General features: G+C 44.5%; 1 protein-coding gene across 1 annotated transcript in view; it reads right to left on the bottom strand.

Annotated features, from left to right (window-relative positions):
* Nucleotides 1–20913, bottom strand: part of JAK1 (Janus kinase 1) — a 62091-nt gene extending 41178 nt beyond the window's left edge. The window contains exons 1-3 of the mRNA XM_075615460.1: nucleotides 20777–20913; nucleotides 15194–15287; nucleotides 5701–5859 (exon numbers count right to left, since the gene is read on the bottom strand). The gene's annotated coding sequence lies outside the window, so the exon portion shown is untranslated. The remainder of the gene's footprint in view (nucleotides 1–5700; nucleotides 5860–15193; nucleotides 15288–20776) is intronic.
* Nucleotides 20914–22779: the final 1866 nt, after the last annotated feature.

Genomic DNA, 22779 nt, shown 5'->3' with positions numbered 1-22779 from the left:
ACCTCTCTCCGCTCAGTCCCCTCCCCCCCACCGCTTCCACCTCTCTCCGCTCAGTCCCCTCCCCCCCCCCACCCCGCTTCCACCTCTCTCCGCTCAGTCCCCTCCCCCCCCGCTTCCACCTCTCTCCGCTCAGTCCCCTTCCCCCCCCCCGCTTCCACCTCTCTCCGCTCAGTCTCCTCCCCCCCCCCCCCGCTTCCACCTCTCTCTGCTCAGACTATGCTCCTCTCTATCCCAATTGGTCCTGCTCTACAGTCCAAACTCAAACTGAATTGTCTCCCCAAGCGCCAAGCTTGGGTGAGTTTATGTGCCCGCGCGCCGCGTCAGCGGGGACTTCACAATTCACATTGCAGGAACTAAACTCGGCAAGCGCCGCGCGCTCAGCGCTAGCATGGACACAGCCTAAGTTTGCTGTTCTAATAAACCCAAGTTAAAAGTTCCTGGTGCCCTCTTTATTCATCACCACTCCACATACAAGCCAGCACGGATCCAGCTGCCCTGAGAGGATCCTAAAACCTGTCCTGTGAGGATCCTAAAACCTGTCTTGTTGACATCAGGCGAGCCGCTGAGCACTGACATCACTTTAAGCAGGTCCCAAAACGGTTTAAAGCTACAGAGACTGTTACCAACACTCCCTTTTTCCCTGTACAACCAATGCTTGGGTGGGATAGGGGGGTTACATAAGCAACATTCAATCCCTTGACTTTAAATGAGGGAAATGGCAGCCATCTTAATTTCAGTCACAAGTCTGTGGTCGTGGAAGTGGGTATCTCCAGACTGCAACATCGTAAAAATAAAAAAACGGAAAACATGACATTCAAAAGCACAAGAAGCGCTGTTAGATTGTGATGTAAAAGGGAAAAAAAGACAAGTACCCATTTTGGACAAATCAGGTGTCTTTAGTGGTGACAGAACTAGGCATAGGCGGGCACGGGTGCAAGTAAAAAAAAAATTGGGGGGCTTTTAGAAATGCCGGACCGCTGTTTTTGCTGCTAACATAAGTGCTGGAACAGCATTCCAGCGCGTGAAGCATGGAGCCCTATAGGTGGTGGGTCCTAGTGTAGCTCAATCGACAGCACATAGGATAATTCCGCCACAGGTCTTTACATCTGTTTTCAGATTCTGTTCTTCCGTAGCCCAGCCCAGGCCCAACCACGGATAGAAAGCTAAAAAGTCCGGGTGTTCATTTGCGCGTCATTGACCAGAATTATTGTCTGCAGACAATTTGGTAAATGAAGCGAGTTTGGGAGACTTCAGACAGACATGCAAATGCATTCATGAGTTTCTTATTTGTCAAATTTACAAGTAAATTGTGCATTGTTGTTGTTAAATAAGTATGATGCCATTATTAGCCAGATAGAAGTGTTTGACAAAGTGTATCCGATCATGATATGAATTTCAAACACCCATTCCTTTTTTTCACAGGACACAAGAGATGTGTTGCAACTTTTTCAAAAGCAGTTTACTTTTTATTTTTTCTTCACTATTACATGGCAATGCTCCGTTAAAACGTGCAACGTGGTTGATTTAAATATTGGAATGACAGCAAGGAAAAAAAAAAAAACGTTCTTCACAAGCAATCTTCCAAACTTCAGTCAAATCAAGAATGCGAACACAACCAGCCAATCACACATTATAAAAACAGAGGAGTCTCAGTTAAGAGTGGGGGGGAAAAAACACTTTTAGAAAGTGCCACACGAACATTAACATAAAATAAAATTGTTTTAAATCTTTTATATCAGGGGTTGCCAACTCCAGTCGGAGGCGGAGCCACCTGTGCTGAAGCAGGGATATCCTTAAAACCTGACCTGTTGGTGGCCCTTGAGGAGCCCTGCGTTACGTTAGATCATTACAGCATGTGATGTGTCAGCATCGAATAAATTATTTATTTCACTCATTCCTTAAGACCCCAGGTATCTTATTTTGCATTGTGTGGCTTCAACCCCAATAATTATTCAAGGTGACATTTTAAATGGTGACCATCACATACGCTTTATGTTTTTGTTATTAATGTTTCTCCCATAGCTTCAAGCGCCTTCTTTTTTTTTTTTCAGACAAAAAGCTCAGCAAATGTCACACAAAAAAAACTCATACAGCTTGTCATGTTGCAATGCTTTGCAGACACTGAATGATTTAAGAAATTAATTACACCTATTTATAATATTCTGTATTTTCATGATCTGGCACATCAGAGGTTAATTTAAGTTGCAAGTTGTATCTAAAAATACAAGAATGGTTTTTATGCCGGGTCAAGCCACTGCCCTGGCCTGGTTCTGTGGTTTTCTAGAAGTGAGGTTATTTGGGGCCAACGCCTGATTTTGAAAGTGGGAGATTGAAATATGGCGTCACAACTCTTCCTGACAGTAGACGTAAACAACAACACTTTAAATATAACTTTAAAGTGACGCCTTGATGTTCTGATGAATGCTAGAGGGTGTGGCCAGGAAGACAGCCAATGTTTGTGTAAATTTACTAAACAGAAAATATCCTGGGGCTGACAATCATTCACAAGAATTACAATAGATATAGCTTTGTAACCTTTGCAATCAGACGAATTAAATGCTGCTAAACGGTCCATGATTGTGAAGATTCAAAGGTCAGATATTCGTTTGTCTCTCATAGAATAACCCCCCTCAAAAAATAGTCTCTTTACATGCGGCAAATTCACCTGAACATGATAAATTGCATTATAATAGTATAGGAATTACGTATTTCTTATTGTTGGGCACCTTTTAATTCAAAAGAAAAAAAAACTTGTTTTCTTCCTAAGCCGTAACGGTGTCACTGGAGATCTCATGATCTCATGAGGGGACGGGTGTTAAGGACATGCCCAGATGGTAGGCTGATGCTGTGCTTAATGTACAAGTGCTTTAGGATAAAAACATCCTACATTTTTAGGACAAAAATATGAAAGTAGATTTCAACCAAGGAAGTGTCAATGCTAACGTATGTTAGATTTTCTTTGTTCATCCCATTATTTTGAGGAAACCATCTGCAGATATTGTACAGATAGGTGTTCGAACACAAAATATTCTACATCAATATTGCCGTAATTTAAAATCAATCGTTTTTACCCCCTTTTATCACAAATTAATGAAGGGAATGGCTTCAGTTCGTTTCCCCCCATTTTCCGCACTTAATATATTGTTTCTCAATGTTGTCTTCTGGCCAAATCCTTAAGACATGGAAAACCACCAGTTATCCCAGTTCTCCAAATGGCTGACAAAAACATATACTTAAAAATAGACAGCGAGTTCCAGCATGGAGTTGAACAAGGACAGTTTATAGACCCTTATGGTGCAATAGTCCTAGATTTTGCAAAGGCTTTTGATACTGTTGACCATGCTAAACAAGCTCCAGAACTCTGGTATTGGACCACATACTTTAAACGGGTTTCTCTTTTATTTATCAGGAAGATCATAATATGTCTCGGAGGCTCTCTCTCTAAATACTTGGATATACCCTGTGGGGTCCCACAAGGTTCCGTTCTGGGCCCTTAACTTTATTTTCTGTTCTTATAATGACTTACCCACAGTTTACAAGACAACTTTTTTCCACATGTATGCAGATAATACTATCATATATGCACGGAGCTCCAGCCTCTCTGACCTTAAAAAATGTACTGCAACTAGCTTTTTCAAAGGTCGAAAACTGGATCACTCAAAATAAACTGTTTTTAAACACTGACAAAACAGTAACTATGGTACTTGGAACGAAGCATAAATGTCAAAGGCTTCCCATGAGAGTTAAGGATCAGAACCAGCTCTAACACCAATCTTGCCTCAGTTAATAGCTTTAAATATGTGGAGTTTGGGCCTACACTCCCAACTAAAATCTGGTTTGCATATTGACAAAGAGACATCCAAAATCTATTCCAAATTGGGTGTACTTTATAGAAATCAATTCTGCCCAAGCCCGTTGTTCAGAAAGCGCATTGCATAGGAGATGCTAATGCCAATTATTGACTATGGGACCTTAGTGATTGGTACCAAACCCCAAATTCACCTCAGCAAATGTGGAATTTTGTACAACTCAATATGCCGTTTAGTCTAATTGTCACTTCAAAACACACTATTGTTATATGTTAATTGGACTAGGTTGGATATCCCTCCAGTTCAGACAACGCGTACATCTTTCCTGTCTTACCTTCATATACTTTCTTGACACGTTAGCTAATTATCTCAGTCAACTTATTTTATACCCAAGACATTCTTGAAAATTAGAGTTAACTCTATATATTTTGTCCTGGTAAAATACTTTCATTAAAAAAAAAAATATAATAATAATGTCAAAACATCAGGAGCAGACTTATTTTTCCATTCTTCATCTAGATTACTTCACTTTGCAGTGTAACTCCATTTTGGAAGACATTCAGCTGTCCTTTTTTTTTTTTTGCCACAGCTTTATTTAGTGCTAATTTTGACACAATCTTCCCAATATCCTGAGTATCTAGCTTAATTTACGGCTTTATCGTGCCACATCAGAAAAGTTACCTAAATGACAATGTTGAGTCCATGAGCCCATTCTATTAAATTGTTAACAAACGCTTTGGATTGATTTATAGGGAAACGATGTACATGTACATTATTTAGCAAATGTTTTACCAGGAAGTAATACGTTGAGAGTTACCTCTCGTTTTCAAGTATGTCCTGGGCATAGAGCTAAAACAAATAATACATGGTTACAAATACAGTTACATAAATGAACAGGGTACACATTATATACAAGACATTGCATGCACAGTTAAAGAAAATATATATTATAGGCTTATGTAACAGTTACAGACCAGATTAAAATGTGATTACATGTACATGTGTGGAGCATTTATTTTACATAGATACAAATACGTTTATTTTTCCCTTCTCACCTTGAGTAAGCGAACAATGTTTTTAATTTTCTGTGAAGCCGGATGTGAATATTTGAAGTTCCACCTCAATTTTAGCACAGGAAACAGCTGTACTATTTTGGCCGACCACAGGAGGTACTCCCCCACATATGTACCTTGTTTCTTAGCCTGTTCCTAACTGGACATATTACTGATGTGTTAATGCCTTGATTTTTATAGTTACAAAATGATTCAATTGTTAATAATTTTTGTACCAGAATTAACAAAATATACATCAGTGTGTCACCGTGTTCATTTAAATAAGCCAGGTAGAGCACAGAATGTCGTCGTCGTCCCCCCCTAAATTTGTTAACAAAAAACCTGGTGCAGAACATATGAAGATTCTTATTACAGAGGGCACTATAGCACTTGACATATCACAATTAAAATGTGCTGAGTTAAGGGTGCATTTTAACTTCCCACAGAATTAACCAACTAGTTCAAAGTGCACCTGATAAAACACAGTATGAATTCCAGATTGTATCGAAGATTTGTAGATTGGTCCATAACTTGTTTGCTTCTCACATATGATCATCCACATTTCATAGAACATACAAAACCAACCTTGGAGACACTAATTTGCGTACAAGGCTTCCTGTAAATTCACTAGATCATGATTAACTTACTAGAGCATGAACTTAAATTGGGAGGTTTACACTTCAAGTACTGTGTACGAACTACTAAAGTGTGTGTGGGAACTGTTGCTGGGAAACCACGGCTTCACTCCAATCCACTGGCCTCCATGCACAACACGACACGTTTACCAAGTCAGGGCACGCAAGTACATCACGACAAAATCACCTCATTGAAAAACTCACAATAGATGATCTGTGACAACCATGGGCTCAATAGGTTGAACTTGATGGACGCATGTCTTTTTTCAACCTCACCTACAGTACTTTGCAACTATGCAATATTGGGCGTTGTCATTTCCTATTTTCATCCAACATCACAATCAGCTTCATATCACTGGAACACTGTGAATTCAGTTGTACTGTATTAGTGAGCACGTCTACCAATACGCAGTATATTATCATTCCATAACAGGGAGTCATTTTCAAATAAATATTTCTTCCAATTCAATTGGGCATTAAAAACATTTCTCACATTACTGATATGAAAAAAAGTATTGTGATAATGTTCATCACAACAAATGTATGTTTGTTAGGAAAAAAGACATCACCTTTAATGTTAAAATAATAATTTGGAATGTATTTAGTTTTAATCAATTTTTTTACAAGTGTGTTTTTAAATTAATTATGTTTAAAAAAAAAAAAGTAAATATATATACACTCTATATCCTTAACTCCACCTATCCCTAGACATCAGAGATGGGGTTGAGAAGGAATTAAGGGGAAGGGGAAACCTATCCGTTGCTGCGATCTTTTTTACATTGACAGATCTGCTTTCTACGAGGCCGTCTTGTTTTAAACAGAATTGTCTTAACATGGTCTTAAACAGCATCATTAACTGTCCCTGAAACGTCACTGACTCCCATGGGTGACTGACAGTAGTACCAACATAATAAAAACATGTCACTATTGACATCATATTGTTATATTGACCAACTCTTACTTCTACTTCAGCCAGTAGTCCCACTTACTCGCAAATATATATTTTTTATCTTAACTGAACCGCCAGGGGGGGGGGAGGGTCCCTAGGCACCCAGAGCGACAAACGGCTTTGTACACCGGGTAAGAGTACAAGACACAAAATAGCTTCAGGGTCAGCGCCCACCATTAGGGCAGTTATTCATTTAACTTTGATTGTGCTGATCGGGGCAGAAACACCCATTGACAATCACAGTTTTATGAATTCACCAACCATGGGGTTTATTGTATATCCACCGAAGCGGCCAATCAGCCTATTTTCGGCAAAATTCCACATTGACATCAATGAGGAATTTTGCCCGAAAACAGCCCAATCGTACAATCCCTTAGTGTTCTCTAAGTCACTAGTAAGCCCTAAAGAAAAGCAACCTCAAGTTGAATTCATGATTAGAATTTCTATTGCAAGTATTTACTTCTTTTATCAAACCCTGTAATACCAACACATTGTGCCGTAGGCAATGTTCGTTTTATCATATAAGCAGGATGGTGTTGACAAAATGATGAGTAAAGAAGCTGCTGTTTATTAATCTGACTCACATTCCTTCTATTCACCAATTGGAAATTCCCAGAAATGAAAGTCACTGCCTTTTTAACCTCTGGTAATTTATCCATGCTCTGTAGACCAGTGTTTTTCAACCTTTTTTTCCCCCTCTCGAGGCACCCCTAATCACAGTGCTCAGTTGTCGAGGCACCCCAAAACAGGACAGTCAGTCACAGAAGACACAGGACAGAGACAGACAGTCACACGAGACAGAGGGTAGAGAGTCACACGAGACAGAGCAGGCAGAGTCACCGAAGACACACGACAGAACAAATACACAGGACGGACAGACAAGCCTCACCTCTGTCCTGCCCATGCCGCTTCCTCCCATGCTTGGCCACACACCCCAGGCTCCTAACACCACCTCATGATTGGCTGCTGCTGGGTAAAACAGCCAATCAAGGTGGCGGAAACTGTCCAGACCCGTAGCAACTGTCCAGCATTCTGCCTGCTCTGGGCGATTGGAGAAATCCCGCGGCCCCTTTTGATCCTCTCACGGAACCCCAGGGCAGGGCCGCGGAACCCCAGGGCCGGGCCGCGGAACCCCGGTTATTCTTGACAGATGACACTGATTACTCAAATTAAACCAGCTTCTCTGATACATAAATTGTCTAGAGAAGTGTCAAAAGAACAGCAACTTTAATGCAACATGTTCAGAAACATGCCAAATACAGATTGAATAAGCTTCTGTTAGAGGATTTAGGAGCTCTATCCTGTGTTAACGGCCTGTGACATGGTGTAGTCAGGTACTGATAATTAGGCCCGGGAAACATACATGCGAGTCCTTCATCCAGCACTCAGAAGGTTAACCCAGTAAGAATACTTGGGCAATCAGGAAGTAAGCTGAGACAGCTGACAACCAGCTTGATAAGGAGGCTACTCCCTGTAGTAGGTGGCTGACGCAGACCACAGAGCTGTCCTGTGCAAGCGCCTATCCATAAGGATTTCCTAACTGCTCTCTAGGGACAGAGATTCCAAACCAAAGATACGGTAAGGACTTTAATATTGTTTCATAACTATTGTGGTATATGTTTAGTGGTTGGGAACTGGACAAAGCCAGCCAGCCTGATAGATAGGGCCTGGAATGTTTAGCAAGATCTCTCTATTGGGAGTAGGTGTTATTTTTATGAGTTTTGTTTTGCCTTGAAGCAGGGGTGAGCAAACTTTATGCTGAGCCCCCCTTTTCATCCATGAAATTTCTCGCCCCCCCCTGCCTGATGTAATCAAAATCACATGAAAAAAAAACACCTTTATTTAATAGTATACAATGTAAATACAAATATATCTAAATACTTACATATTTCAAAAGCTTGCGCTTGCAAAATTAGGCCAGGTCCCCGCTGGCTACTGCAGCGCCCGCTGTGGCGGACGCTGCAGGGACAAGAGCCGCCCCACAATGGGGCCGGGCCCGCTGCGAGGGGGGGCTGCCGCACTGCGCTGAGAGAAACTCCTGCTCCAGATAATTGGGAGCAAGATTCGCAACGGAGCACTAGGCCTAGCAGTTCAGCCAATGAGGGCGAACCTGCCGGGTGATGTCACGGCCACGCCCCCGTCACGCCTCCCACTGTAGCTCTCTGCAGACCGGGGAACTCGGCTGGACGCGCCGCTTGCCTTGCAGACGCGTGTGCAGCGCAGGCAGCGGGGCCGCAGCCTAAGGCTGTGTCCACGTTGCCGCTGAGAGCAGTGACATCACCAACTCTCCAAGCATGAGCATAGGGTGTCCTGCATAATTTTGCAAGCACGATTGGGGGGGCATGGATCGGGGCTGTGTTTGTGTGTGCGGCTGTATGTGTGTGTGCATTGACTGCTGCCGAGCGCGCTTCAAAGTCAATTTTGTTTGTCTCCCCAAGCGCCAAGCTTGGGAGAGCGTAAGTGCACAAAGGCAATCCTTTTGGGGGGCATTCATCCACCTCTTTGCTACCTCCCTTCCCTCTCCAGCCCTACCTTTTTTCCTTCTCCCATTTGCCTTTTTATTCTCCTTGCTGTCCCCAGTGTCATCCACACTCCTACCTACAGTATTATGTATTATTTATTCCGTTCTCAATTTTGTGTTTTCACTTTTTTCTTTTAATTCTTTTTGTACATTCATAGTATGATTGATATGGTGGCATCCTACCCTTTCACTTGCAGAGGATCACAACGAAGCAGGTTGCCAGCGGAGGAGAGCAGGAACACAGCGCTATTGCAGGGCTGGGGCGAGCTCCCCCCCATACCTCCAAAGCCCTCGTGCGTGCACACACACCATCACGTGGCCGCGACCTGCACCATCCTGTTCGGCCGCCCGCGCACAACTTCGACTGCCCGCCCGCGCACAGCTTCTGCTGTCCCGCACACCAGGTTTCGCCGCACGCCGCCTGCACCCCCCCTTCCGTTTGCGCACCCCCCCGTTTGCGCACCGCTGCATTCAATCACAACACACACACACACACAATCAATCACAACCAACACAGACATAACACAGCTCTGGTCCCCCGTGTGCTGCTGCAAACTGGGGCGGGGAAACAGACTGGAGGAGGAGGGGCTGTCTGTGTGCAGCGAAGGCCACGCCCCTGCAGCAAGCCGAGCAGAGAAGCAGCAAGGCCCCGCCCCCGCAACACGCAGAGAGCAGAGAACCAACCAGCACCGAGCTTGTTCAGCCACCCGCCCGCGCACAGCGTCTGCCGGCCCACCGCCTGCGGCCCCCCTAAATAATCTTGGACCCCCAGTTTGTGCACCGCTGCCTTAAAAAGGGACAGTGTGCCCAAATGTTTGTATGGTGGAGAAATAAAACCGCTGAATATTTGGTTTACCCTGAAAATGCACGTGTGTGTGGTCTCTTGTCTGACCTCGCCTACAGGCTGTCCTGCCACACTGCCATTCAAGTTAATCAATCCCTCATGGGAGCTTAGTGAATCTTGTCTCCAGAAAAGGCAACAATAGAAGTGTGTATGTATAAATAGTGCAAGGTGCAGAATACACAAAATTCTCCCAATGTACAACAAACGAGGAAAGGCATCCTTGGCCCCCATTAGAGGCTCTGAAGCAGACTTCCCCTGCCACGATTTTAGTCCTATTCACTTGAATGGGGCTGAACTCTTTACCAGCATGAGAAAGTGAGCTTCACTGCATACTGAATAAGGACCAATACCACCACCACAGTATATTTAGAGCATAAAAGTTCATTTGAAGTGAACAAAAAAGTCAACAAGAAGTTATGACAAACTGCGAGCAGACAATTAGAAGCAAATTGCAAAAATTCATGGCCAAGCGTTGACTTTTGTAAACATAGTGAAATGTTGTTTAGCAACATTTGTAAAACAATGCATACCAATCATGAACCCGTGTGTCAACAAAAGATGGCTTAGCTCTCAATAAGAATTTTTATTTCAAGTATTATTGAGCAATTCTTCTAAACCTATTTACACAACTTCTTTCTTTGCACGTAAAGCAGCAAACCAGCTTTCAATATATCTTTTCTTTTGTTCTAGGATTGAAGCCGGGGATCTCCGGAGGTGAACCCCATTAATTTCAGCTCGGGGACTCCCTGCATCCAGAGATCCTTACCCTCCATAGGGGGAGCCCGTATCTCTGCACCCAGGGAACCTGTGCGCCTAACGAAATGGCAGCGTCCTGCGGGCCAATAGGAAGCTGTGATGTCATCCCTTGAACATTCCTATTGGCCCGCGTGACCTGGGCATTTAAACTCCAGAGATACTGGCACCCTCTACAAAAAGGCAAGTATATCTGGAAGCAGGGGGTCCTCCGAGCTGAAATTAATGGGTTTCTGCTCCAGAGACCCCCTATTTTAATCCAATAACAAAACAAAAAAAGCAAATAAATAAATGTAGTGCAAGGTGTTTTGCTGCTTTAACAAGGGGATCACTAAGTATATTTTTTCCCAATATAAGTGTGCTTACATTGTCCAATGTAATCTCTAGTGTTGCAGCATTGCTTTCTCCATCCTCATTGTCACATACAGACACACAAACTTAGTACCTGAAATGTTGATTATGACAAAAAAAAAAAAAAAATGTACCACCAAAACCCTCTGAACCAAAACGCTTGTCATCTCCTGGGGGCCCTGTCATCTCCTGGGGGCCCTGTCATCTCCTGGGGGCTCCAAGGTAGTATTATCAGAAATACTACCAGTGCCATGCGGTACCCCAGGGAAACAGTTGGAACTTAGGGAGATTAATGCATGCCCAAAAAAGTAGTGTAGGAAGGAGGGTTATTTTTTTGTTTTTTTTAGAGCACTGGGAGTACTTTTCTGAGAGGTGCTATCTTTATGGTAAGGATGGATTGCACCTCAACGAAGAGGGATCATCTGCTAGGGTGGGGGGGGGGGGTAGGAAGTTAAAAAGGTTTTGGCTATATTTTGGTTAAATAAATTAGGACAGTGTAATATGTCATATGTTGTTGTTCATCTGAGGTTGTATTTACCTAATTTTAAGACCTGCTAAGGAACAGATGATTGTTATGTCCTGATATGTAAAACCATAGAATTCAAAGAGGGTGTACTTTCTTTTTCACACCACTATATTTTGTGGGGGCTCAGGGGTTCCTAAAATGAGCTTGTTGGGGTTCTGTGTGTTTGCTAACTTATTTTCAGCTGTCTCAGCTGTTTGGAGGTTAGTTGCTCCTCCTTCCCAGGGTTTTAAGCTCACCCCTCCCCACTTCCCAAGTCAGCAGGTCTTTTTCATTCTACTGGATACAGATCCAATGTTGGTCTTTCTCCCTCCTAATAAAGGTATATTAGTATTTTATCTGGTAGTGTTAGGACCTGCAAACTGGTTCTGCCTTGTCGTGGCTCACAGGCCTACAATGCTTTGGCCAAAGGGTTAAACTAAATTACCCTTTTTCAAGAGAATATATAAGTATTTTACTGTGTATTTTTGTCATATTGGATGTAGCATTGGGCTTCTGTTGCTTGTTGTAATACTTGATGGAGAAGGATTTAGGAGTGCTTCTAGGCAGCAGGCTTAGCAATAGTGCCCAATGTCATGCAGTAACTGCATAGACAAAAACATCTCATCTTGCATTAAATGGGCAATGGATGGAAGAAAAAGTAAGCATAATAATTATGATACTGTATAAAGCATTAGTAAGACCACACCATGAATATGGAGTACAGTTTTGGCAACTACTCCATAAAAAAAGACATTATGGTACTAGAAAAAGTACAAAGAGCCACCAAATTAATTAAGGGGATGGAAAAATCTAATTTATGAGGCTACTAATTTAGATTTGTTTACATTAGAAAAGATTCATCCAAGAGGGTTTATGATAACTACAGTATATACAAATATATTTAGGGTCAATACAAGCAGTTTTCAAAAAGAACTATTCAGCCCAAGGGCAGTACAAACGACACAGGTTCATCCCTTAAGGTTAGAAGAAAGGCGATTTCACCAGCAACAAAGGAAAGGGTTCCTTACAGTAAGGGCAGTTACAAATGTGGGATTCATTACCCATGGAGACTGATGGCAGATAAAATAGATGTTAAAAAAGTTGGGCATATTTTTGGAAAGGAAAAGTATACAGGGATATACCAAATAAGTAAACATGGGAAGGATGTTGATCCAGGGAGACATCTGATTGCCATTAGTTGAAGCCAGGAAGGACTTTAATTTTTGCCCTTATGAGACACCATTGGATAATTTGTCACTGGGGTTTTTTGTTTGCCTTCCTCTGGATCAAAATACTGTAAATACAAATATAGGAAAAGTTCCTGTCGTCTAAATTTAGCATTACTTTGAACTTGATGGACATATATTTTTTTTTCAACATCCCCTACTATGTAATAACAGCATGTATATGACCATTCATATGCTATGGACAGGTTTTTCCAAAATTGTAGACTACCACAAAATATAAATCCAATAGATATTTAGGAGTCCCTTCAATCATTGTTTATGAAGAGAATAATTAATATTAGTAATGTTAGATAACACTGTACTGTATCACTACAATATGGGATGGGGACACCTACACAAACAAATAAAAAAAGGGAATAAGTAGACATTTTAGAACAGAACTCAGTGATTGAAGTGTGATGGTAATAGTTTATATGGATTACCACTATTTTATTTTCACATCCTGAGCACAACTACTTCATATTGTATTTATAATAATTTACAATTCCACTTCATTTTAAAAGAAATAGTAGATATGTATATGTGTGTGTAGTTAGAGCATGCTGGGAATGTGTGTGTGTATGTGTATATATAGTGTGAGAGAGTGTGTGTGTGTATATGTATACACATATATAAACATACACGTGTGCATGTGTGTGTGTATACAGTTAGGTCCGGAAATAATTGGACACTGATACAAGTTATTTCGGCTGTGTACCAAAATAAATTCAAGTTACAGTTAAATAATGAATATGGGCTTAAAGTGCAGTCTATCAGCTTTAATTTGAGGCTATTCACATCCAAATTGGAGGAAGGGTTTAGGAATTACATCTCTTTAATATGTAGTCCCCTCTTTTTCAAGGGACCAAAAGTAATTGGACAATTGACTCAAAAGCTGTTTCATGGGCAGGTGTGGGCTATTTTCCTTCGTTATTGCATCATCAATTAAGCAGGTAAAAGGTCTGGAGTTGATTCCAGGTGTGGCATTCGCATTTGGAAGCTGTTGCTGTGAACCCAGAACATGCGGTCAAAGGAGCTCTCAATGCAAGTAAAACAGGGCATCCTTAGGCCGCAAAAAAAAATAAAAAATCAGATAGCAGGAACATTAGGAGTTGCCAAATCAACAGTTTGGTACATTCTGAGAAAGAAAAAAAGAACGCACTGGTGAGCTCTGCAACACAAAACGGCCTGGACGTCCACGGAATACAACAGTGGTGGATGATCGTAGGATCCTTTCCATGGTAAAGAAAAACCCCTTCACAACATCCAGCCAAGTGAAGAACACTCTCCAGGAGCTTGGCATATCATTATCCAAGTCTACCATAAACAGAAGACTTCATGAGAGCAAATACAGAGGGTTCACCACAAGGTGCAAACCATTCATAAGCCTCAAGAATAGAAAGGCCAGATTAGACTTTGCCAAACAATATCTAAAAAAGCCAGCCCAGTTCTGGAACAGCATTCTTTGGACAGATGAAACCAAGATCAACCTGTGCCAGAATGATGGGAAGAAAAAAGTATGGAGAAGGCTTGGAACGGCTCATGATCCGAAGCATACCACATCATCTGTAAAACACGGTGGAGGCAGTGTTATGGCATGGGCATGCATGGCTTACAATGGCACTGGGTTACTAGTGTTTATTGATGATGTGACAGATGACAGAAGCAGCCGGGTGAATTCTGAAGTGTATAGGGATATATTGTCTTCTCAGATTCAGCCAAATTCAGCGAAGTTGATTGGACGGCGCTTCACTTTACAGATGGATAATGACCCAAAACATACTGCGAAAGCAACCCAGGAGTTTTTTTTAAGGCAAAGAAGTGGCATAATCTGCAAAGGCCGAGTCAATCACCTGATCTCAACCCGATCGAGCATGCATTTCACTTGCTGAAGACAAAACTTAAGGCAGAAAGACCCACGAACAAACAACGGAAGAGCTGCAGTAAAGGCCTGGCAAAGCATCACAAAAGGAGGAAACCCAGCATTTGGTGATGTCCATGCGTTCCAGACTTCAAGCAGTCATTGCCTGCAAAGGATTCTCGACAAAGTATTAAAAATGAACATTTTATTTATGATTGTGTTAATTTGTCCAATTACATTTGAGAGCCTGAAATAAGGTGACTGTGTATGAAAATGGTTGCAATTCCTAAACGTTTCATACGATATTTTTGTTCAACCCCTTGAATTAAAGCTGAAAGTCTGCACTTCTATTGCATCTCAGTTGTTTCATTTCAAATCCATTGTGGTGGCGTACAGAGCCACAATTATGAAAATGGTGTCAGTGTCCAATTATTTCCGGACCTAACTGTGTGTGTGTGTGTGTGTGTGTGTGTGTGTGTGTGTGTGTGTGTGTGTCTCTGTCTCTAGAGATACACACACAGCTATATTTAAACCATAAATATTGTTTAAACATTTGTAAAACATTCCAAGGAGCTTTGCTTCAATGTTTTTTTTTTTTTAAATATAGATCTTTTAATCAGTTACAATACCACTACTTTGTCTCTTTGACCTGTCAATACTATATACAAAGCTGGAACATTTGCTTACAGTAAGGTCACCTTCTTGATGAAGGATGATGCTTCTTTAGTTTACATGGCTTCAGTTTTGTTTCTTCAGGTATTTTCCTTGTAGGCTGCAATACCTTGTAAGAGACCAACATAAAAACCAGAAAGATAAGTAAATGATTCTGCAGCGGAAATTTTATAATTATTGTACATATGTAGGCCTGTCAAGGCTCACTTATTAAACACTGCACTTCCCATGCAGGACCAAAATGAACTAATGGCAGTAAAAGGTTTTAGGTTAAATCTTTACAACAAAAAAACTACTAATTTAAAACCATTTAACAGTTTGTCTTGTATAAATGCACATTAAATATGTTATTGTGGGCAAAAAAGTGACAAACTCTTCACCCTACAGTGCACAGTAGATGTTAATCACGTGTGAGCACATTCACATGTCTAAGGGCTATAATATAGTGCATGCGCTACCGTGCGCGCGTCAATGATAATTGCACGGTATGACCCTGCAGTTGCTATACTTTAGACGCGTGCACGGCCGTGAGCGTTGGTGCGGCAGATATGGAAATATACAAGAAATTTGTATTTTCGCGCTGCGAGCCAATCACAACGCGGCCTGACACTGACGTCAGAGCCAAGCCACCTAGCCACGCATGCTATATTAACTAAACGTGCACGCCATGTGCACACGCAGCGCCGGGAGCGCGCTTTATAACAAGCCTCAGACAGGTCTGCAGCCCTGCTTTTCACCATTATCTCTTAGTATACAGTGCTTCCACTGCAGCCAGGGATTCTGGGAAATTACACGCAAATGAGCACACAGTGTCACCTGCCAGAAACATGTGAATGTGCTCACAAGTTATATTTCAATTTACTGTACGATGGAGGGTTTTTGTCACTTTTTACCCAGCATAACTTATTTAATGTGTGGTTCCTATCCCTGCTTCATATTGCAAAGCCAGTATAACCAGCCTTCAACTGATGTGACCCAAAAGGTAGAAACAGCTGTCTGTGTCGGTAGGGTTACAGGCTATGCAATTCTTTAACCCAGGCTGTGCAATACGGCAGGCATAAGCTTATAGGGCTCCATGTTCAAATGGATAAGAAGTCAAAAGGTGACACACCGTGTGCTCATTGGCATGCCATTTCTCAGAATCCCAGGCTGCAGTGGAAGCCCTGTATGCCCAGGCCGCGCTCATGGTGACGGCGCAGCGGCACGCTACTGTGTGCCCTCCTGCAGCTACAGCGATCTGTGCACTTGGCTGCAGTAGATTGGGGAGGCGATCGGAGACATGGCGAACGCATCACGGAGCTGGTTCACTCATTGGCTGAACCAGCTCACGTGACGCGGACGTCACGCGACTGCAGCCTGGAAAGACAAATTTACTTGTCTCTCCAAACTGCAGTAGCGACGACACGCTACATCGCCACCAGTACTATGCTACCTTCAATAAGAAAGCATAGAAAAGTGCCGAACGTGCGTGTGCACACGTAGCGACGCCGCGACGCCCCACCGCCCCACCAGGAGCACAGCCTAAAGCCTCGTCCAGGGTGGAAACAGGCGCACTCAAGCACTGCGCCCTGCTCGGCCGTGCTTTTCCTGGCCGGCTAGGTGCGCGGCCCAGACGTCACGGAGCTGGTTCGCCCTCATTGGGCAAACCGCTCACGTCACGCGCTTGCAAGCAGCAAAATCAATTTTGCTTGCTCGGCAAGCGGCTGAGTGCCGAGCAGGCCCGCCCACCCACTCACACAGGCCACGTGCATTGTCGCAACGTGTCCAGCGTGAGCGCGCGCACGCCCGCTCAGGACCACCCTGGACGAGGCCTGAGGCCTCGGCCAGGCAGGGAACGGGTGTGCTGGCGCTCGTGTGCTTCGCCCTGCCGGGCGATTTGTGGCCTGCTAGGCGCGCGCTCGTCTGGGGGCGCGGCCATGACGTCACGGAGCTGGTTCGCCCTCATAGGGCAAACCGCTCACGTGACGCGCTTGCGAGCAGCAAATTCAAATTTGCTTGCTCCGAGTGCCGAGTGAGCGCAGGCGCTTGCTCACGCTGGCCACACACATTGCCGCAATGTGTTTCAGCGTGGCCAGCGTGAGCGCGCCTGCCTGCTCAGTGGCACCCTGGACGAGGCCTAAGAGACGATGGTGAAAAGCAGGGTTGCAGACCTGTGTGAGACGTGAATGTGCTCACATGTGATATATTATATAAATGGGATCTTTCAATGTTAGGATGATATTGTTTATCTTTTCCACCATTCCCATGACACGTAAAATCAGACTTCTGTTTCTCCTTTCTTTTCAAAGTACCATGTGGTAGGGTAAAAGGGTTAATTAGCACGCAGGAAGAAAACCAAAAGGCAGAAAATAAGTGGACTAAACTCATATTACAAATATTTCCAATACAATTTTTTCAAATATTATTAAAAATAATTTTGACCAATTAAAAAAAACATCAACCATAATTTAACTCATTAAGTATATCAATGGCGTTACTTAATTTTGGTCTTATGTAGAACTGCACTTTTAATAGTCCAAATTTTTAATCTCGCCAGCTAAACAGTTATTCTATATACATGTCCTTTATTCCCATACCTCAATACGTAGCATTTTTAGATTTTAAAAGCAGATATTAATAATCCGTTTGATCACTGCAAAGCATACACATGCTACTTGCAAGTTAAGTATGGTTGTGTTAAAAATAAATAAATAATAATAATAACTACTGCACTCTCTACAACTAAAACGGTATTGAAATCGCAAATACACAGTAACGACATTTCAGTCCTGTCATTATGGTTGGCTGCTGGGGAATAAAAAAGTCCAAACCCTGTATTTGTCTTTCTAATTACTATGTATGTCTTTATTTATATAGCGCCATTAATGTACATAGCGCTTCACAGTAGTAATACACGTGACAATCATATAAATAACAAATAATACAAACAACACATAATGGGAATAAGTGCTTCAGACATAAAAGTGACATTTAGGAAAAGGAGTCCCTGCTCCGAAGTGCTTACAATCTATGATTTAAACACAATACAATACAGTTATGGCAAGGCATGCTAGTTCTGTTTTTTAAATATATTTCGATATTGACAGGAAGAGACGGGGGTTTCACAATACAAGGTTATAAGAAAAAATATATTTCAGATTAATTTGCAATTCATTGAGAGAGCCACCAAAATATCTGCTGGAAATATTGATTTCATCTCTCTGCCGAGCCCCCCCCCCCCCCCCAACCCAACCCCCACCCCACCAACCCCACCCCCAAATGGTTGATAAAAATCAAAATTCTGATCAGGATGTGAAGTCAATGGTCCCTATTCAACAATCTGTGCAGCCGTCTCCTTCCCATGCTGAGGAGTATTTTAGTCCATTATCATTTAAATGGAGCTGATCTCTTCGCTAGCACGGGGAAGACTGCTTCACAGCATACTGAGCAGGGAGCCAACATGAGAAAATAAAAATGCAATGGGGAAGAAATAAAAGAGACTGCGTATATACACACACTTCCTCATCCTTGTTGAAAGGATGTTTGTCTGTCCATTGTCCTTTAACAAAGCCCATGCATCATAGAAACAAAATGACACTGCTATGGATCAAGGCCACCAGAATATACAACAACACAACAGACATCGAAAGTTTTCCAATCTCTAAAGAGAGGGGGGTGCGGAATGGATCCTTTTAACTTTGTCTAGTGGATGCAACATATCCCTGCAGAAGGCATCATGTCCTCATACACAGACAGCATGTACTATACTTGGTAACAAATGATCTTGTAATTCTCTTGCCAGGCAGGGGGGGGGGGGGGCTAACCTGTTGCTTGTATATAATAATACAAAAAACATCAGTCAGGGGGCATCGTATTGCTACCCTCGGGCACTCACGGGGTTAGATGCCTATCCCTGGCCCCAGCCATCACTGTCACACCGTCATTAGTCAGTCGTCGGTGTCACTGTGGCACAGAGTCGGTTTCACACAGTCAGTGTCACTGTGACACACAGTCGGTGTCACACAGTCGGTGACACACAGTCGGTCGGTGTCACACAGTCGGTCGGTGTCACACAGTCGGTGTCACTGTGGCACACAGTCGGTCGGTGTCACTGTGGCACACAGTCGGTCGGTGTCACACAGTCGGTCAGTGTCACACAGTCGGTGTCACTGTGGCACACAGTCGGTCGGTGTCACACAGTCGGTGTCACTGTGGCACACAGTCGGTCGGTGTCACTGTGGCACACAGTCGGTCGGTGTCACACAGACTCCCAGCTTGAGCTCTGTGCCCGAGGTGGCACACAGTCGGTCGGTGTCACACAGTCGGTGTCACTGTGGCACACAGTCGGTCGGTGTCACTGTGGCACACAGTCGGTCGGTGTCACACAGTCGGTCAGTGTCACACAGTCGGTGTCACTGTGGCACACAGTCGGTCGGTGTCACACAGTCGGTGTCACTGTGGCACACAGTCGGTCGGTGTCACTGTGGCACACAGTCGGTCGGTGTCACACAGACTCCCAGCTTGAGCTCTGTGCCCGAGGTGGCACACAGTCGGTCGGTGTCACACAGTCGGTGTCACTGTGGCACACAGTCGGTCGGTGTCACACCGTCATTAGTCAGTCGTCGGTGTCACTGTGGCACAGAGTCGGTTTCACACAGTCAGTGTCACTGTGACACACAGTCGGTGTCACACAGTCGGTGACACACAGTCGGTCGGTGTCACACAGTCGGTCGGTGTCACACAGTCGGTGTCACTGTGGCACACAGTCGGTCGGTGTCACTGGCACACAGTCGGTCGGTGTCACACAGTCGGTCAGTGTCACACAGTCGGTGTCACTGTGGCACACAGTCGGTCGGTGTCACACAGTCGGTGTCACTGTGGCACACAGTCGGTCGGTGTCACTGTGGCACACAGTCGGTCGGTGTCACACAGACTCCCAGCTTGAGCTCTGTGCCCGAGGTGGCACACAGTCGGTCGGTGTCACACAGTCGGTGTCACTGTGGCACACAGTCGGTCGGTGTCACTGTGGCACACAGTCGGTCGGTGTCACACAGTCGGTCAGTGTCACACAGTCGGTGTCACTGTGGCACACAGTCGGTCGGTGTCACACAGTCGGTGTCACTGTGGCACACAGTCGGTCGGTGTCACTGTGGCACACAGTCGGTCGGTGTCACACAGACTCCCAGCTTGAGCTCTGTGCCCGAGGTGGCACACAGTCGGTCGGTGTCACACAGTCGGTGTCACTGTGGCACACAGTCGGTCGGTGTCACACAGTCGGTGTCACTGTGGCACACAGTCGGTCGGTGTCACTGTGGCACACAGTCGGTGTCACTGTGGCACACAGTCGGTCGGTGTCACACAGACTCCCAGCTTGAGCTCTGTGCCCGGGGTGACACACAGTCGGTCGGTGTCACACAGTCGGTGTCACTGTGGCACACAGTCGGTCGGTGTCACACAGACTCCCAGCTTGAGCTCTGTGCCCGGGGTGACACACAGTGGTGCCTTCCAGCCCCTGACTGCTCCCCACAGATTCCTCTCACTCTCTCCTTTGCCCATTCGCTGTACTCCTCCTCCTCTCCCTGCTTTATCAATCCTCTCTGCCCACGGGGCCGCCCTTACCTCTGCTCTCCTCCACTCGGTATTCGGTATCCGTTGTCTCCCTGTCTCGCTCTCTCTCTCGCTCGCTCGCTTCTCTCCGGTCTTCGCCGGACTTCCCCTCCTCTCTCCTCCCCTACAACTTCTCTCTGTGTCACACTCCCCCCTCCGGTCTCCTTCCTGGGCTCGCGCACGCGCGCTGCCCTCGCGGGAACTCTCTTCCTTCTCACACCAGTTGAAACCCCACAGGGCAAAGAGCGGCCGAAACCTACTGACGTCACGCTGAGTGACGGATTCCAAACTGGAGGGCGTAGCAACAACATCTATCACCATCGCGTGCTCCGAGCCGGCTGTGCCCGCGCGCGCGCGCCCTGGGACCAGAACATGGACGCGTTTACTGTGCACGCTCTTTTTAAGGTGGAACGGGCAGTTAGGTGCCAGGTCCCTGTGAGTGAGTAGGGGCAGCGTGAGATGCAGCAGCTGGCGGTGCATTATTAGGCTAGGGCAATGATAACCCAACAGGTCAGGTTTTCAGGACATCCCTGCATCAGCACAGGTGGCTCAATCCAACAGTTTGCTTAATCAGTGGCTCCCTGTGCTGAAGCAGGGAGATCCTGAAAACCTGACCTGTTGTCCCCTCTCCCCATTGGGACTTTTCTTGACCAAAAAAATAGACAATTATTGTATCCCGTATTTTATGTGGAAACACAAGAGGTAGAAGGATACATTTTGTTGGTAAAAGGATACATTTTGTTGGACCAGCAATAGGTTTAAAGGGCTCATGTTGCAAAACCTCACAGGGTTCTTCTTCAGGTGTGAGGCATCAGGAAGTAAGAGATGATACAAATTGTATATTGCTGTAGAGGTAAAACGAATTAAGTGCATTTTTGGCAAAACTCACTAAATGCACTTCCTGACTTGGAATTTCTTTACTTCTATTGAAAAACTCATTAAATGCCAAAAGGTGAAAGTATGTAACAAAGGGTATATTACTAGAAAAGGCACATAAATAATTTTAAATGAGTATATTTAAAAAAAATTTTTTTTTAAATGAACCAATGTTACTGTCCCCTTGGGGAGGTATAAATCTATTGTTTTACTTTCCCCTTTTAATCGCACAGATATGTATAGGAATATGGAATTTATATCAGAGCGAATGTGGAAGAATTCTGTTTTGGGTGCTGATGAGAGGGACGTGTTTACAGTTGTCAGAGCTCGAACGCGGCTCATCCAGGATTATAATCTATATCACTTTATTTATATAGTGCCAACAACGTCTGCAGCACTTTACAACATCACAATATTAGGTAAATACTAGTGATGCACCGAGTACCCGCAAATTATCCGGTACCTGGCGCTTTTTCAGCTATCCAGAATTTACCCAGCAGCAGGGGGCTGGGACCGGCACCGGGTAATTTAAGAGCAGCTGAAAAAGACTTTGACACTTACCTGCAGCCGGCGACGGAGGGAGAAGAAGACCGCTGTGGAGGGAGAAGAAGACCGCTGCGGACGGTGAGGAAGACCGCGGCGACATCGTTGGCGCAGCAGCAGGCGTCCTGGTGGCGGTGACAGCAGCAGAAGTCCATCTTCAGCCGGCAGGAGCCGGGGAACCATGTGGCAGGAGCGTTCCTATTGGACAGCCAGCTCTTCCCAGGCTGTCCAATAGGAACTCTCCTGCTCCGGTCACATGGTTCCCCGGCTCCCGTGTTCCGCTGCTCCTGCCGGCTGAACATGGACTTCTGCTGCTGTCGCCACCACCTGGACGTCTGCTGCTGATGCTCCAACGATGATGTCGCGGTCCTCCTCACTGGTCATCCTCACCCTCCGTCCCCGGCTCCAGGTAAGCCAATGGTACCCGGCCTGCAAATTGGCCCATATACCCGGTACCCGGCAATCCACAGGACTCGGTACAACACTAGTAAATGCAATAAAAACAAAGGGAATAAGGGCAGGAATGTCATGTATGCCACACTTGTGAGTACTTGACTTGTGTATGTGAAAAGGGTAAATACTTCTTGCTATCCTGC

Source organism: Ascaphus truei, chromosome 10, assembly GCF_040206685.1.
Source record: "Ascaphus truei isolate aAscTru1 chromosome 10, aAscTru1.hap1, whole genome shotgun sequence".
NCBI lineage: Eukaryota > Metazoa > Chordata > Amphibia > Anura > Ascaphidae > Ascaphus > Ascaphus truei.
The sequence above is the reverse complement of the archived record's forward strand: the minus strand, read 5'-3'. Positions and strand labels throughout refer to the sequence as shown.